The sequence below is a fragment of the Spermophilus citellus genome (genome assembly GCF_964194105.1).
Source record: "Spermophilus citellus genome assembly, chromosome: 9".
NCBI classification, from domain to species: Eukaryota; Metazoa; Chordata; class Mammalia; order Rodentia; family Sciuridae; genus Spermophilus; species Spermophilus citellus.
The window spans coordinates 78,926,200-78,941,333 of NC_138191.1; positions in this window are offsets into that span (position 1 = coordinate 78,926,200).

Below are 15,134 nucleotides of genomic sequence, written 5' to 3' on the forward strand. Positions count from 1 at the left end.
ATGGGTTAGTGGAAGAAGGGAGTAAGATACCATTGAAAATCAGTTACAGAATTAAGACTAATTGCCCACATTTCCTCTTTTCTTATTATGTTTTGAATTCATGTATATAAAATCTCTATTTCTTTTTTATCATTCCCTTATCATATTATATAACATAAGAGGTTTTGAGTCTACATGATGGTATTTATGTATTGTTTATTTTATACCATAATATGTAAGTTACAGGATATCAGGAGAAGAGTATGCATCACTCAAGGACTTTATATCCTCTTCTGGGGAAGTGTTTATGTATTTTTATTTTATGCAGGACAGTCATAGCATGGTAGACATAATTATGACCTTGTTGTTCTTTTCTTTATTTGGAGACTATGTGTGGCTTTTTGTTCCTTGGTTTAGTATTGGTTTGTTTGGCAGTATTGTCGACTTAACCCACAGGCACTCTATCTCTCTACCACTCAGCTACACCCCTAGCTGTTTTATATATATATATATATATATATATATATATATATATATATATATATATATATATATATATATATATATATAAAATTCTGGGATAGATTTTCCTATGTTTCCCAGACTGGCCTGAAATGTAACAATCCTTCTGTCTCAGACTCCTGAGTGTCTGGGTTTATAGACATGTGTGGCTTCAGGAATATGTGAATGTCAAACTAGAAAAGGGGCACACTTGTAATGATGCATTTGATGCATCAACTTAAGTGGGCATGATTGTGAGGATATTTTGGATGAGTTGAACATTCAAATCAGTATACCTAACAAAACAGATCACCCTTCCCATCATGAATGAGCATCACCAGTGAGGTCCAGAACAGAACAAAAAGTTGGAGGAGAGAGAACTTAAATAGACTTGGGATTGTGATTCTAAACTGAAAGAGAATTTACATTCTCTCTGCCTGATTGGTTGAGCCAGATGTTATGTTTTTTTTTTCTTTCCTCAGCTAAAACTTGCACCATTTACTCTTCTGGTTCTCAGACCTTTGGACTCAAATTAGAAGTACATTTTCCATTCCCCACAGTTTCCAGCTTGCAGGTAGCATATTGTTCTAAGTTCTCAGCCCCTAGGTTCCATAATCACACGAATCAATTCTTTATACTCATTCTTTCTCTTTGGAGAGAGAGAGAGGAATTTTGGTAAAGTCAAAATTATGAAGAAAATTAAAAACCAGGTGTTGCCAGAGGCTGGAAGCAGAGATGGATGAATAGTCAAAGCAGAGGATTTTGATGGTATTGAAATTAATCTGTATAATACTGCAATGGTGATACCCATCATTAAATATTTGTCAAAACCATCAAGGCTGAACTATAATATGTGTTATGGACTTGGGTGATAATGTGTGTCTTTGTAGGTTCACTGATTTAGCAAATGTGTCTCTCTGTTCTAGGATGTCAGTAGTGGGGGAGGTTATGGTAGCTGGGGGCGGGGGACAGGGATATATAAGAAACCTCCTCATTTTTTGCTCAATTTTTCTGTGAACTAAAACTATGCTAAAAAAAAAAAAAGACTTAAACATTTTAAAAAGTTGACCCTACTTCTTTAATGAGATATATTCCTAGGACAAAAAGAATAATAAATACTTTAAATAGATTCAGTCATCACATTCTTGGTATAGAGTTGGGATTGTGATTCTAAACCGAGAGTGTATTTTGAAATGTAGGAAATGAATACTCATGATAATGAGGTTGATAATTTGGATTGCCAGTGTAAGAAAAAGAAAAAAAACTAATAAAATTTGTAAGGGTAAATGAAAACTTGCATCCTTGGATTTGTATATGAAGCATCAGTTTAAATCTGAAGAATTTTACCTTTTATAAATATGTTGATCCAACTTTGTCTGATGAAAGGGCCTACAAACAGTTACCAAATAAATAGCAATGAGTAACTCTAGAATCTAAATTTCAATTTACAAATAACCTTCCCCATACGTGGTTCCTTGATACAATGATGAATTTTATGTGTCCACTCAGCTAGGGCTAGTACCCAATTATCTAGTTGAGCACTAATCCAGGTACTGCTGTAAAGGGGTTGTGTCAATGTGATTAATGGATACAATCACTTGAATTTAAGACTGTCCTCCCTCTGTCCTCCCTCGATAATCTGGTGGGCCTCAACACTCAGCTGGAATGCCTTAAGAATAAAACCAAGGCTTTCCTGAGGAAGAGAAAAATCTACCTATAGACTGCAGGATCAGCTCCTACCCAAGAGCTGCCAACCTGCTAAACTGTCCAGAAAATGTCAGACTTGCCCAGCAAGTCTCCACAATTATGTATGCCAATTCCTTGTGATAAATCTTATGCATATATGTACAAATTTGCTTAAACAAAATATGTAAAATTAATATCACTTTTTTTAACAGTACTTGGGCTTGAACCCAGGATCTTGCTCATGCTGGGGTCTTGCCAAGTTGAAACTTGTGATACTCTTGTGTCAGACTCCCAAGTAGTTGGGATTACAGGCATATTATACTACTGAGCCTTGATGAATTTTGCATTTTGAAAAATTTATTTTAATGTGGCTAATAGGAAGCCTAAAATGTACATAAGTGGCTTTCATTTGTACTTGAATCTTAATTCTATCAGGAAATATTCATCTGTAGACTCATATTCCACATTTTTCCCCCACAAGTTATCAGTAGGAGTAGTTAGATTGGTTGCCCTATATTTTCCCAACTACTGAATACCCACAAGTCCTAGATTTAAGTAACTTTACCTTCAAGTTTCAATGTATATTTTCCATATATTTTATTTTCATTGGTGATTAGAACAAGAGACCTGATTACATTCAGGTATTGTTTTGTTTGGTGATGAATGTTTCCAATTTGCACTTCCATCAGAACTTACATAAAATTTTGCTGTGTCTTCATGATGTTAATAACCACTGACGGTGAGGTGACTACTTGGATATATTATTTTATTAGTGTTTGAAAAATGGTGATATGACAATATAATTTTATAATACATTCTTTATTTATTAGTTAAATGCTTTAAAAATACCTATCCATCAATTATATAGAGGTACAGGGCATTTTCCAGCTTGTAGAAATTGTACTCCAATGATACCATCTGGCTAAATTGTGTTGATTTTCCTAAAGGTAAAAATAAAGGACCCTATCAATGAAACTGCTTTAATACATGTCATAAAAATACTAAGGGCAGATTTCTGATATTACTAGCAGAGAATTTCTAGCAATAGACTACAGTACATAAGAAACACACCCCATAGACTCTCTGTGGTTTGATTTAGACCTACCAAGACTACTTGCAGATTCAATTAAGTAGTGTGCAAATACAGTACAAGAAAGAACAGTCCTGAGAGATAATCTCATTCACATCCCATTAAAGCAATGAAGAAGGCTCTTGAGGAGCAACTAGCATTTCAAGAGCTAGGGTCTGGGGTCTGAGGCATGCATGTGATTAGACCAACCCAGCTAGAAGTAATTATCTACAGATTATCTCAGGCACCCTCTGAGGATGAGTTCTTTCTGAAAGGACACTGTGTCATTCAATCTGAATTCAGTAACTGTAACAATTCATTTGGAAGATAGAAATGTACCCTTTGCTCTATGGATAAAGAAAACAGTGACCTTGAAAATGCCACTGCTTCCAAATATATTCCAGGTTTCCCTGGCCATCCCAACATTATCTGCTTTTATTTTGCAGGCTTTCCAAACTTTGAAAGTATCCTGATTCTGAAAATATGCATATTTCCTGGAAATATGAAAATGTGTACATTTGATCTAGAAACAATTTGAATTAATTGTACAAAGATTAGGTTTGGGGCACAAAATAAAGGCATAGGGAGGGAGTCATTTATTGATAAGTACTTATAGAACCCTTCATATGTGTCAGTCATTGTGCTATGAGCTTTGTAATGTTTTGAACAACTAATAATAAAAAAGAAAAAAAAACTGACAAAAATAAAATTAAATTAAAAATTAAAAAAAAGAAATAAGAATTTTAAAAAATGGAAAACAACTTCAATATTTGTAGTTGCACTCAGATAATGATGGTATGGTGTCATAAATGCAAGAGAGGTAGGGAATATCTGTTAGTCTATTCAGGCTACTATAGCAAAACATTAGAAACATAAACAAGGTTGCTCTTAAACAATTTACTAATCACAGTTCTGGAGACTGGGAATTCCAAGATCAAGGTGCCAATACATTAATATCTGGTGAGGTCACAGTTTCTGGATCACAGATGGCCATCTGTCTGCTGTGTCTTCACAAGGTGAAAGGAATGAATTTCTTCAGTCCTCTTTGAGAAAGGCACACATCCCTTCCTATGTATTTCCTAGAGGTCCCACCTCCTGATGCCATCCTGTTAAGGGATAGGTATCAATATATCAGTTGGGAAGGCACAAAAATTCAGGTCAGAGCAGAACCTAACTAACTCAGTCTGGAACACATGTGGGAAAACCACCCCAGATATTGTGATAACTGAGTTGACTATGGAAGGATGATTAAGAAATATTTCAAAAAAAAAAAAAGGTGAATTATTGAAGGGAAGGAGCATGTAATGAAACATTGCCTACAAAGTTATGAAGTAAAAGATTAAATAGCATGGAAGTAAAATATGGCATTTTTGGCAGTGAGTTTTGGTTTATGATCATATGTCTTAAGTATATGGTAGAATTGTTTTACAAGTTAACAAAGGTTAAATTTCTAAATAATTAAGGCATTGAGTACTGAAATATAAGTGAGAAGGTATCAAAATAAAATGCAGCCTTATTTACTATTGCATTTAGTGGTGAACTTAGCCTTACTGCATCTCCACACACAGCTGTCCTTTACACACCTTATTGTCATCTCTTCATGGTGGCACAGATCCAGTCTTGCATAGCTAAGTAGCAGAAAGGCTTGTTTCAATTTTGGTGGCCTAATTGTACTCCAGGACTCTATCGTATCTGATCTTGTCTTGCCACTTGATGTTAATTATAGCCTGTAGCCCATGCAAATGAAACTGAGATGAAACATGTGATTTCAATTACAGGGCCAAATCTCACAATTTGAGGTTGTCATTGCTAACATTTCTCTGTGAAGTGTGAGCTTTGCCTCAACCCGAATGTTCAAAGTTACCTTTAAACATGCAGATGACAACAAAGAGCATTGTAGTTTGGCATACTTTACCGTCACACTAGAGTTCACTGTTCATTTTCGTTGAACAAACCACAGAAAACAAAAGGGAAGGAAGGAAGGAATAAAGGAAAGAAGAAAGACACGGCCATCCTATCAAGCCATTTTTCTTGCCTGAGAAATGGCTACACATTAACCTTGATTCTACTTGTCAAAACATTAGGTCACTGCAAGCAGCTATGCAAGTATTAGTTATTTAAAAGAATCCGAATCTTCTAAAAATTGTGTTCACTATTCTGTCCTTTCCCACTTCACAATGATTTACTTTCAAATTAAATACCTGGGAAAAAATATTTTATAGTCAATTGGCAATATTCTCTGTAGACTAACCCTGAAGGCAAGAAAAGAACACTCTACATTGAAATAGAGAACGAGTTCTGATTAATAATGTAACAGGTTGTTATGGCAGAGGGGTTCTCTGCTTGAAAACAAGCTTCTTCCTTCCAGCATGTGTGTGTCAGCATGTTTATGTGCACTTTGTATGTATGTGTGTGTGTGTGTGTGTGTGTGTGTGTGTGTGTGTGCATGTGTTTCTTCTTTGGAGGGCAAGTGCCAGAAAAATGTTTTGGAAATTTCTGAGTATGGTAAACTTTATGGATTCACTTGTTTATTTTCCTTAAGCCTGTAAATATCCCTTGAGTCAGAAAATGTAGCTCTTTTGGACAGGCTTGATAGAGGGCTGCCTAAAGACACTGAGAGTACCATCATTTAGAAGGGCAAATGTAAGGCAAAATGAAATTTTGCATATTTAACAAAAACCGAAGAGTCAGCATTCATCTTCATTGAGCAAACCACAATAACCAGAGTGAAAGAAAGAAATGCTAATTAGACACATCATTTTCAGATCAGCATTGAGTACAGATCTCTCAAAGAACAAATTATTTGATTATTTGGGAGGTTACAAATTGTATCTAGATTTCAGGTTGCTGGCCTTTAAAATAGAGAACAGTTCTGAAGGCAGATGAAAAAAAAAAACTAAACTAAAAAACTTGAGGATTCTGGCTCAGAATGCCTTAGCCAAGTTTTCAGGAAAGCAGTTAGAATCACTTTCACTTATTACCCTTAACCACGTTATACATAGAAGTCATTGTTCTAGGAGTGGATCAGCATTTTCTGCAAAGTGATCAAGAGGCACATCACATGATATTCAGGGTGAACTTGGCTCACAGATTTCCCAGATTTTGATTCTGATATGCATATGTTGTCCCCAAAAAATATACTAGCCACCCTTTTCTCTGTTAAAAGTGTATTCAAATTTGTATGGTAATTTACATAGTCATTCTGCATTGAAAATCAAGGAAGAAGTGAATTGAACTAACTAGATTTTTCTGAAGCTAGACTTGAAAACCTGATTTCTCTGCCCACATGGGTTCATGGAATGATCAGTGTTGGGCAGATACCATGATAACTGTCTAGGTGAGACATCATAAATGTGGACAGCACACTAAATCTTTAATCTAATACTCTCATTGCAATGTGATTATTTCTTACTGGATCTAATTATATCTCCATTCTTCCACATGCAGAGGTTATTATGGTTTACATAAAGTTCATGTGATGTATGAGAGAAAATGCAAGAAAGTTTAGTAGTGAAACGATTGGGTTATTACAATTTTAACCTAATTAGTGAATTAACCTCCTGATAGAGATTAACTGGGTCCTAACTGTAGGTAGGTAGGGTGTGGCTAGAGGAGGTGGGTAATGCCTTGGGGGTGTATATTTTGTTCTTGGTGATGTGAGCTCTCTTGCTGCTTCCTGATTATTGTATCCTGAGCCACTTACCTCCACCATACTCTTCTGCAACAATGTCCTGCTGATCTGACTACCTATGAATGAGACCTCTAAAACCATTAGTCCCCAAGTAAACTTTTCCTCTAGGTTGTAAATGTCAGATCTTTTAGTCATAGCAGCATAAAAGCTGACTAAAACACAGATCAAACTTCGGGTTTTGTTCTTTTATTAGTTAGTCAGTCCTGTGCTCCTGTGGAAGGTTATAGCATCCAGTTTAATCTCCAAATCACATGTGTTCTAAGTAGAAGTAGACAGAAGTATTCCTGTCCCATAATAAGGTCTTCAGAACTTCCATCAGCCTTGTACCCAAAGTGAGGGGAGAAATTATGTTCCATCTACACTAAAATGTTTTTGTCACATTTCTCACACACAGGGGTAGAACGCTTATTTGAGGAGGGTTCAACTCTGATTTTATTAAATAAGAAATCAATTATGTTGGGCTACATATTTCTAATTTTTGCAAAGACAAATTTGTAACACACTATCTGTGAATACCATATTTTTTGTAACACACTATCTTTGAATACCATTTCTTTTCAAAGATCATGTTTTGTTATTCTAATACAGTAAGACTGACTACGCCACTCAAATTTGATTCTTAATTTCCCTATCATTAAGTGGACATAAACAACTCTCATGGGAAGAGTACCATACATAAAAAGCAGACTTTTATGAATCCAAACTTTAATATTTGCCAGCTGGGTAACATTGGGATACATAATCCTGGACATTTAGAAAACTCGGCTTCACATTTTGCATCTTCAATCTGAAGGAACTGGAAGGATGGCTGTAATTATCTGAAATGAAGGGTCTGTTCCTCAGGGAACTTTTACTTAAAAATAAAACCCCAAATTTTGTCTTTTCCTCTTTCCTCTGTAACTCTTCTCTCTCATGATCCTCTGTCAGGATAAAAGCCTTTTGCCCTAACCATGATAAGTTAAGGCTTTTAAGAAAGAGTAGACAAGAGAAGTCAATTATGAGCTTAAGCTTTGAAATATACTCCAAGTTTTCACAGACAACTGGATGATTTCTCTCCTTTTCCACTCCACTTACTCTGTTTGGATGCAGCCTGCAAGAGAAAATTCACTTTTCAGCCAGTTGCGCTTATGAAAAGGTTCTGGGAAGAATCCCGCATGCTCTGAGCCAGCTGTAAAGTGGCATAAGCAGTTCCATAATGACTATAGCCTGGGAATGTCAAATCGTGCCCACCAACGTGACTTCAGATGAATGCAGCACTTGTTCCTGAGACTATGGAAATAATAGGTCAGATCTATGCCTTAAAGCCACTCAGCCTGGGCCTGGGGGCTCCCTGATGTTTCTCAGGTTAGGAAGGGAGTTGCAGAGACCCATCATTGCTGGAAACTGTCTCAAGCTCTCCTATCAAGAGGATTAGTCCAGCTTGCCTTATGGAGACCACCCAACCCTATAAATCTGCTGTGATAGAAATATAATATTTTTCCAACCCACTGCAAATTGTCAATTTATTCATCGGCCAGCTTTTGTGAAAGGCTTCATCTAACCATAAAGTGGCCTATAAATGAATAGTGTTCTTTCTTTGTAGTGAGGTGATTAGAAATGATTATTTCAGACATATGCTATGTGTTATAGCCTATTAAGTAAAACTGATATGTGATATTCAACTGTATTTTCTCTCCTATTTTAATTTATATTTTGTTAAATGTATCTGTATAATTGTATTGTTTGAAAGTAAAACAATCATCTTAAGAATGTCTTGGTGTTGTATACCTGTATGTGTGATGTTTCTTTTCTTCCTATCCATGAACTGGATTGCTGCCACCTCGTTAGCCAGTTCTCAATCAAGTGAGGGGAACACACGAATTGAGAGATTGCTGCATATGGCAGGCAGCACTGAATAGCTCTTTAGGGAATACTTTCTGCCAATTTTGGGTTCTAAATCTGTTTTATGTTCACATTAGTGTCCTCAACTGAGAATAGAATTCCAGCTTCGTTCAAGTCAGAGTCAACCTTGTTTTCCTGTTGGAATGTGGATGTATTCCTGAAGCTGCACACCAGTCACTGTGCAGGAACTATCAGTCTGAAATGCCCAACACAACAATCATTTAGTCTGTAATAGGAAACAGTTTTGCTTTACATTTGAAAGTCTAGCATTTAACTTATGATTTTGTCAATATACACAAAAGGCCACAGAAAAAGAGCTATGATGAATCTGCTATCAAGCTAACCCGGGGCACTTGTGTGTTTTGTTCTGTTGAGTTTCTCCATGTGCATAACAATAATATTGCCTACATTCAAAAGAAAAAGTAAAAGTCCATTTCCTGAATAAAGTACATGTACCCAGCAAGAAAATCATGTGAGAATGGTTTGAATGCAAAGGTTATCAGTTTATTTACAGCTACGAAGGGTAGTGCTTATATTAAAGAAGCTGTTTAGGTCTTTACTGCATTGTTCTTTCATCAAATATTTATTGTATGTCTTTCTGGACAGCACACTATGCCACTCCCTAAAGGTGCCATAGCTGAGTGACACATAGGTTTTGCCCTTAGGTAATTAACCTTATGGGATAGGTTAATGCCCAAATAAAAGTGAAGGAACTACAACTTAGCTCCCAAGTGGCTTTATCAAACATCTGAAAGTCAGGAGCCATGTTATCTCATCCTTTCATGCCTCCTCAGGTTAGGCTGTGTTCTTCGACAACAGACCCAAAGATAAGGATTTGGATGCAAGTACTTTATTTGAGAAGTGATCTCAGCACTGAGTGGGAATGAAGAATAAAACAAGGAAGAGACATGCTCCCAAACTGGGTGCTGTAGTGAACTGGTTACTGCCATGACAACCTGGTAAAATCCTACTGGGAGTGCTGGAAAACTAACTAGGACATCCTCAGGGTTATCATGCCCAGTGGGTAAGGAGGACTGAATTATATCCAGCTATTTCTCTCTCATAAGATGAGCAGTATTACAGGCTGCATGAACTTCTAGATGCTTTTAATCTACCTTGAGCATAGACCAAGCACCTTCTTAAGGCCAGAAAGCTATGTGGGGTAGACTGCTAGATCAGGACAACAGTTTTCATCAGGAAGTCATCAACTCATCTGGGATTAGTGAGTGCCTAGGGATTTTCTGTAGGCCAGCAACTGTACCTCTTCACTCCCTTTGCTGTAGCTCAGATAAGACTTTTAAACACACCAGGGGTATTTAACAAAACCTACTCATAGAAGAAATATTATAAGCTCTGACCTCTCATGACTTTCAATTTTTGCTGTAAAGCAATGGTGTATTTTCTTTCCCTGCCTATATTTATAAAACACTTGTTACTACACAAACAAAATACTATAATGGTTTCCTAACTGATTTCCCTGCTTTCAGTCTATTCCTACTCTGATCCATCATACATATTGTTATCAGATTAACATCTTTTTATCTTCTTTCCTTTAGTTTTCATGTCTATAAAAATGCCAAAATGTCTATGTCCATAAAAGCTACATTTTGCATTCTACAGAATGCTTTTCCATATATTATTGTGTTTACTCTTCTCAACCATCTTGTGAATATGTATTACCTCATTTTAAATACAATTCCTAAGAAGTTTATATTTTTCCCCCATTGAATGTAAGTGAATTTTCTATATATTACACTAAGGGAAAAAATGCTTGAGATTTGAACTCAAGTATGCTATCTTCCTTTTGCATTCCATTATCCATTTTTTTCTTCTATAATATATTCCCAAGAAAGTTTACTAAAACTCTTTTGCTTGGAGTGGCACTGGAAGACACCAGCAAGAGGTCAGCAAGTTCTGACTTGAACTGTAAACACAGGAAACTTTTGAGAACAATGCATGACTTGCACATTGGATGTTCTCACATGTGACTTAATATTTATTATGATTTACTATGCATCAGTCTAGCACTCTATAATGTAGAGGGTCTAAAAACCAATCTTATATATTAAACCCACATTCTCTTTAGAAAATTATGACATGAGCCTCTGTCTCCATGCCAAAATGAACCCTTATTTTGACCTAAGGTAAAAGACAATATAATCAATGAGAGGGGCAAGAGCTTATCTGTTTTATTATCCTGACCTGACCCATTCTCTCTAAACTTTCAGAGAAGTTCGAAAAGCCAAGATATAAGTTGGGAACTAAAGTATTTCTTTGACAAGAGCTATGCTCTGTGTTCCATCTCCCAAAGGGTGTTGAGGTGGGATAGTTGTCTTTTGACCTTAATTTTGTTGAAAGAAACTTCAAAGACATAGCTCAGTAAGCTTGATTGTATTCCCAGTGGTCTGATGACATACTGTGTGAGTGTCAGACTCACAAGTGAGAATTATAAAGGGCAAAAGGCTATAGCTGAAGCTGCCTGCCGGGCTGCTAAATGAAAACCAGGGCATAATTGAAAATAACTGCACTCCCACTGATGGCAGAGCAAAGGGGCACATTTCTTCTAGACACATAAGAGAATTGTGGCCACAGTTGGCTTAGGGCCTGCAAAGATGTCCAAAAGGAGGGGCAAGTGGACTTCAGCAGGAAGAGGTAGGAAGAACAGTGCCCAATGCTGAGGAAATGACAAAGGAAACTTGATTGGCTGGCTACAGGAGACTTATTTCCACGATTCAGGTAAATAGAGTCTAGAGGGTCTCACAATGAGGGAATTCCCTAAGCAACCCACCAAAGCATCTCTACTGTAACAGATTAAGTTTTAAACTTCTGCCACAGCCAGAGGAAGCAATGCCAAATTGGTTCCAGTAAGTAATATATGAAGAATTCACCTATTCTTCCACTATGGACAGTCAATCCCAAAAGAAGGAGACCTTTAATTTTATACCAAGTATAGAGCTTTGTTATTGCTTCTACAATGAACTAGACAGAATCATTACTAATCTGATACCATTTTGACAAAAATGGCTTATAGGCCTTTTATTTCCAAAGACCATTTCTGGTAGGAAATTCGAAGAAATTTATGCTATTATAGCTGTAGGTCACATGCACATTTGGCATCAGGAGATTCTTGAAAATAATGTCCCATTGTATATTAAGATAAAGTCCCTACATATATTTGATTTCCAAACAAGATAATGGGGAAATCCTACAAAACGCTGCTTCTTTAGTTGCATTCTTCTTGACTAGTGCAGGTCATATGAAAATGAAATGCTATACCTTTTAGAGTTTTTTCCTTTCTTAAAATGTTTCAAGAATAAAAAAATCTCATTGTTATTAGTAGTAAAATTCATATATTGAAACCTATCTCCCAAGGTGATGGTATTTAGAGGCAGGATCTTTGGAAAAGTTACTTAGGTCATGAGAATGATGATTTCATGAATGAAATTAGTTCCCCACAGAGGCTCTCTAGCCCCCTCCCCACCATGTGAGACTTCATTCTCATGATACAATGAAAGTCAGCAGCTTGAAACCCAGAAGAGGGTCTTCTCTGTAACAGGACTATGTTTGCACCCTGATCTTAGATTTCCACTCTGCAGAGCTATTAAAAAATAAATTGCTATTGTTTATGAACCACTCAGTCCATGGTACTTTGTTATAGCAGCCCAAACTAAGATACTCATTAAACTAATAACATTAATATAAATCTATTTACCAAGTGAAGGGATGTTAATTATTTCAATTATCAACACCTATATTGCAGGAAAATATATACCTGAATATTGAAGATAAATTTAGTTTCATAATACTAAACAAATTTCCTTCTAATTATTTTACATTTAACAACAATAACAAAAAATTCATGCCATTTACAAGCCATAAATCAGAGACTTAATAATATGATGCATCCAAACAAGAGCTAAAACCTCTGACATTAAATGTCACACTGTAAAGGTCAAGACAAAACTAAAGTGAATTAATGAATGGATGAATGAAGGCTGTGGGTGGGAGAGAACCTAGAAAATGCATTGCCCCAAGGAAAATAATATCACTTATCCTTTGTACACAGAGAAAGGCTTTCCTATATAGGACTCATCAAAGAAAGCTAAAGCAAAAAATGAAGAAAGAATAATAATTCAGATGTTGTATAAAGGAACAAAATTTTTTTAAAGTTTTAGAAATAAACATATGGCTAGTCATGGTTTAAAATTTCACTTAGAGGAGGATCTGATTTTTTTTTGCAATTTTAATATTTTTCTTAAGCCAGATTTTGTACATCTTAGAAAAAAATCAAATATACTCCACAACTATAATCAAGAAGCATTCTCAGACTGGAATTGTAGCTCAGTGGTAGAGTCTTGCCTAGCATGGGTGAGGCATTGGGTTCTATCCTCAACACCAAATAAAAGTAAATGAATCAAATAAAGGTATTCTGTCCATCTACAACTAAAAGAAAATATTCAAAAAAAATCATTCTCACCACCAGAAAATATCACAGTGATACCACTATTTTTATTTTCCTATCATCAGAATCCTATCTGTGAATTACAATTCTCTGGATTTGGTTTTGAAAATCCTAACTGTACTACTGTCCTTCAGTTTACAGTGCCTGCTTACTATTTTAATTTCTGTCTCTTTTAGATTTGCAATCTGTAGCTATTCCTTCCAAATATTCTTTTTAAATACACCCATGGTGGAAGCAAGAGTACACAAGAGAACCCTATAAAAGCTCATTGTGAAACAAATTGAGGCTTATTCAAATACACAGTAAGAGCAGAGGAGATATGAAAATTCAAATGATCACAACATGTTTTTGCCACTAATGAGGGTTTTATCACATGACTGCACTGTTGTTATGAATTAGAATATTAAAAGAGATATGTCATGTGGTAGAAGCAATCGTCCTCAGAGTAAACTATTCCCCTCATCTTCGAATGACAAGGAAAAAACTCAGCTAGGGTGACTGATCTGGGTCACCTTCTAAAAGACTTCAATAAGGAGGAGTTAAGAAAAGTCAAGGTTATTGCACTAGCTACATCTTGCTTGAACTGGTGTAATAGTCCCCTGAAGAGTTTCTCAGAGGCTTCCTTCCTTGAGAGATATCTTTTCTTATTGCAAGTAGGGTGATTTTATGAAAGCATTTTTAAGTGTAATTTTAATTGACAAATAATATATATAAAACAGGATACTTGAGATTGTACATGTGTAGTAACAGCAAGGTCAAGTCAATCAATGCATACATTACCTCACATACTTATCATCTTTTTCTTGTGTGATGAAAACACTTAAAATCTATTCTTTTAGCAATTTTCAAGTATATAATACAAAACACACATCTTAATATGGCTCCTTTTTGTTTAATAATTTTAGGGGCTTCTAACTACCCCTAGAAAGAAACATTTTATGTTTAATAAAATAATAAGAATAAATTCCTTAATATGGAAAGAAGATTTGCACAAGCTACCACCTGTCAGTCTTGAACCTTATATTATCCTGTGCCCCATGTCATCTGCCTCAGTCACCATGCCCTTTTCAATTACTCCTACTTATTTGGTTACTTCTAGACCACAAAGTTCCACAGATGCAGTTCCCTCTCCCTTGAAACACTTTACCTTCTGATTAGCCTATTTTACGAAAATTTCTGTTTATATCTACTTGTTTTTTCCACAAAAAACCCAAAACTTTTTCTTCAAATTCCTAATCATACTTCAATTTTAAACACGCAGGTGTTTTTTTCCTAATATGCATCTCCTGTCCTTCACAAGTAAGAAGCTCCTAGAGAATAGAGTGGAAAGGAATATCTATGTTTATTCAACATTTTGTCACTGGTCCTCAGTTGGCTAAAATTAAGAATTCAGAAAAGCTATAGTTAATTCAAAATTCAAAAGTGTTGAGGGACTATTTGTGGTAGGGATAAGTAACAAATATCAGTATGATATAGGCCTCTTTGCCCTGCCTGAGCCCACAAACTTGTTTGGTAAGCAAGTCTTATGCACATGAAAGATTGGTTATCACTAATGAGTAAATTATACAAATTAATAGCAGAGTAATAACAAAACCCAAAGATGTTTTTAATATACAAATTGTTAATATATGTTGGCTCAATTTAGAGTAGTCAGCATGCAAAATCTAAGATTTAAACAAAATTCTCCAAGGTCATACAGCCTTATGAATATAAGTATGTGAATAGCAAAGCAAAGACAATTTGCTCTATGAGAGTGAAATTAGAAATTATAATTTTCCTGAAAATTAAAAATATGAAAGAATAAAAATCATAGATTTCCTTGTTTAACATAGTATTCACTACATCCAGCATGTAGAAAACTTAAT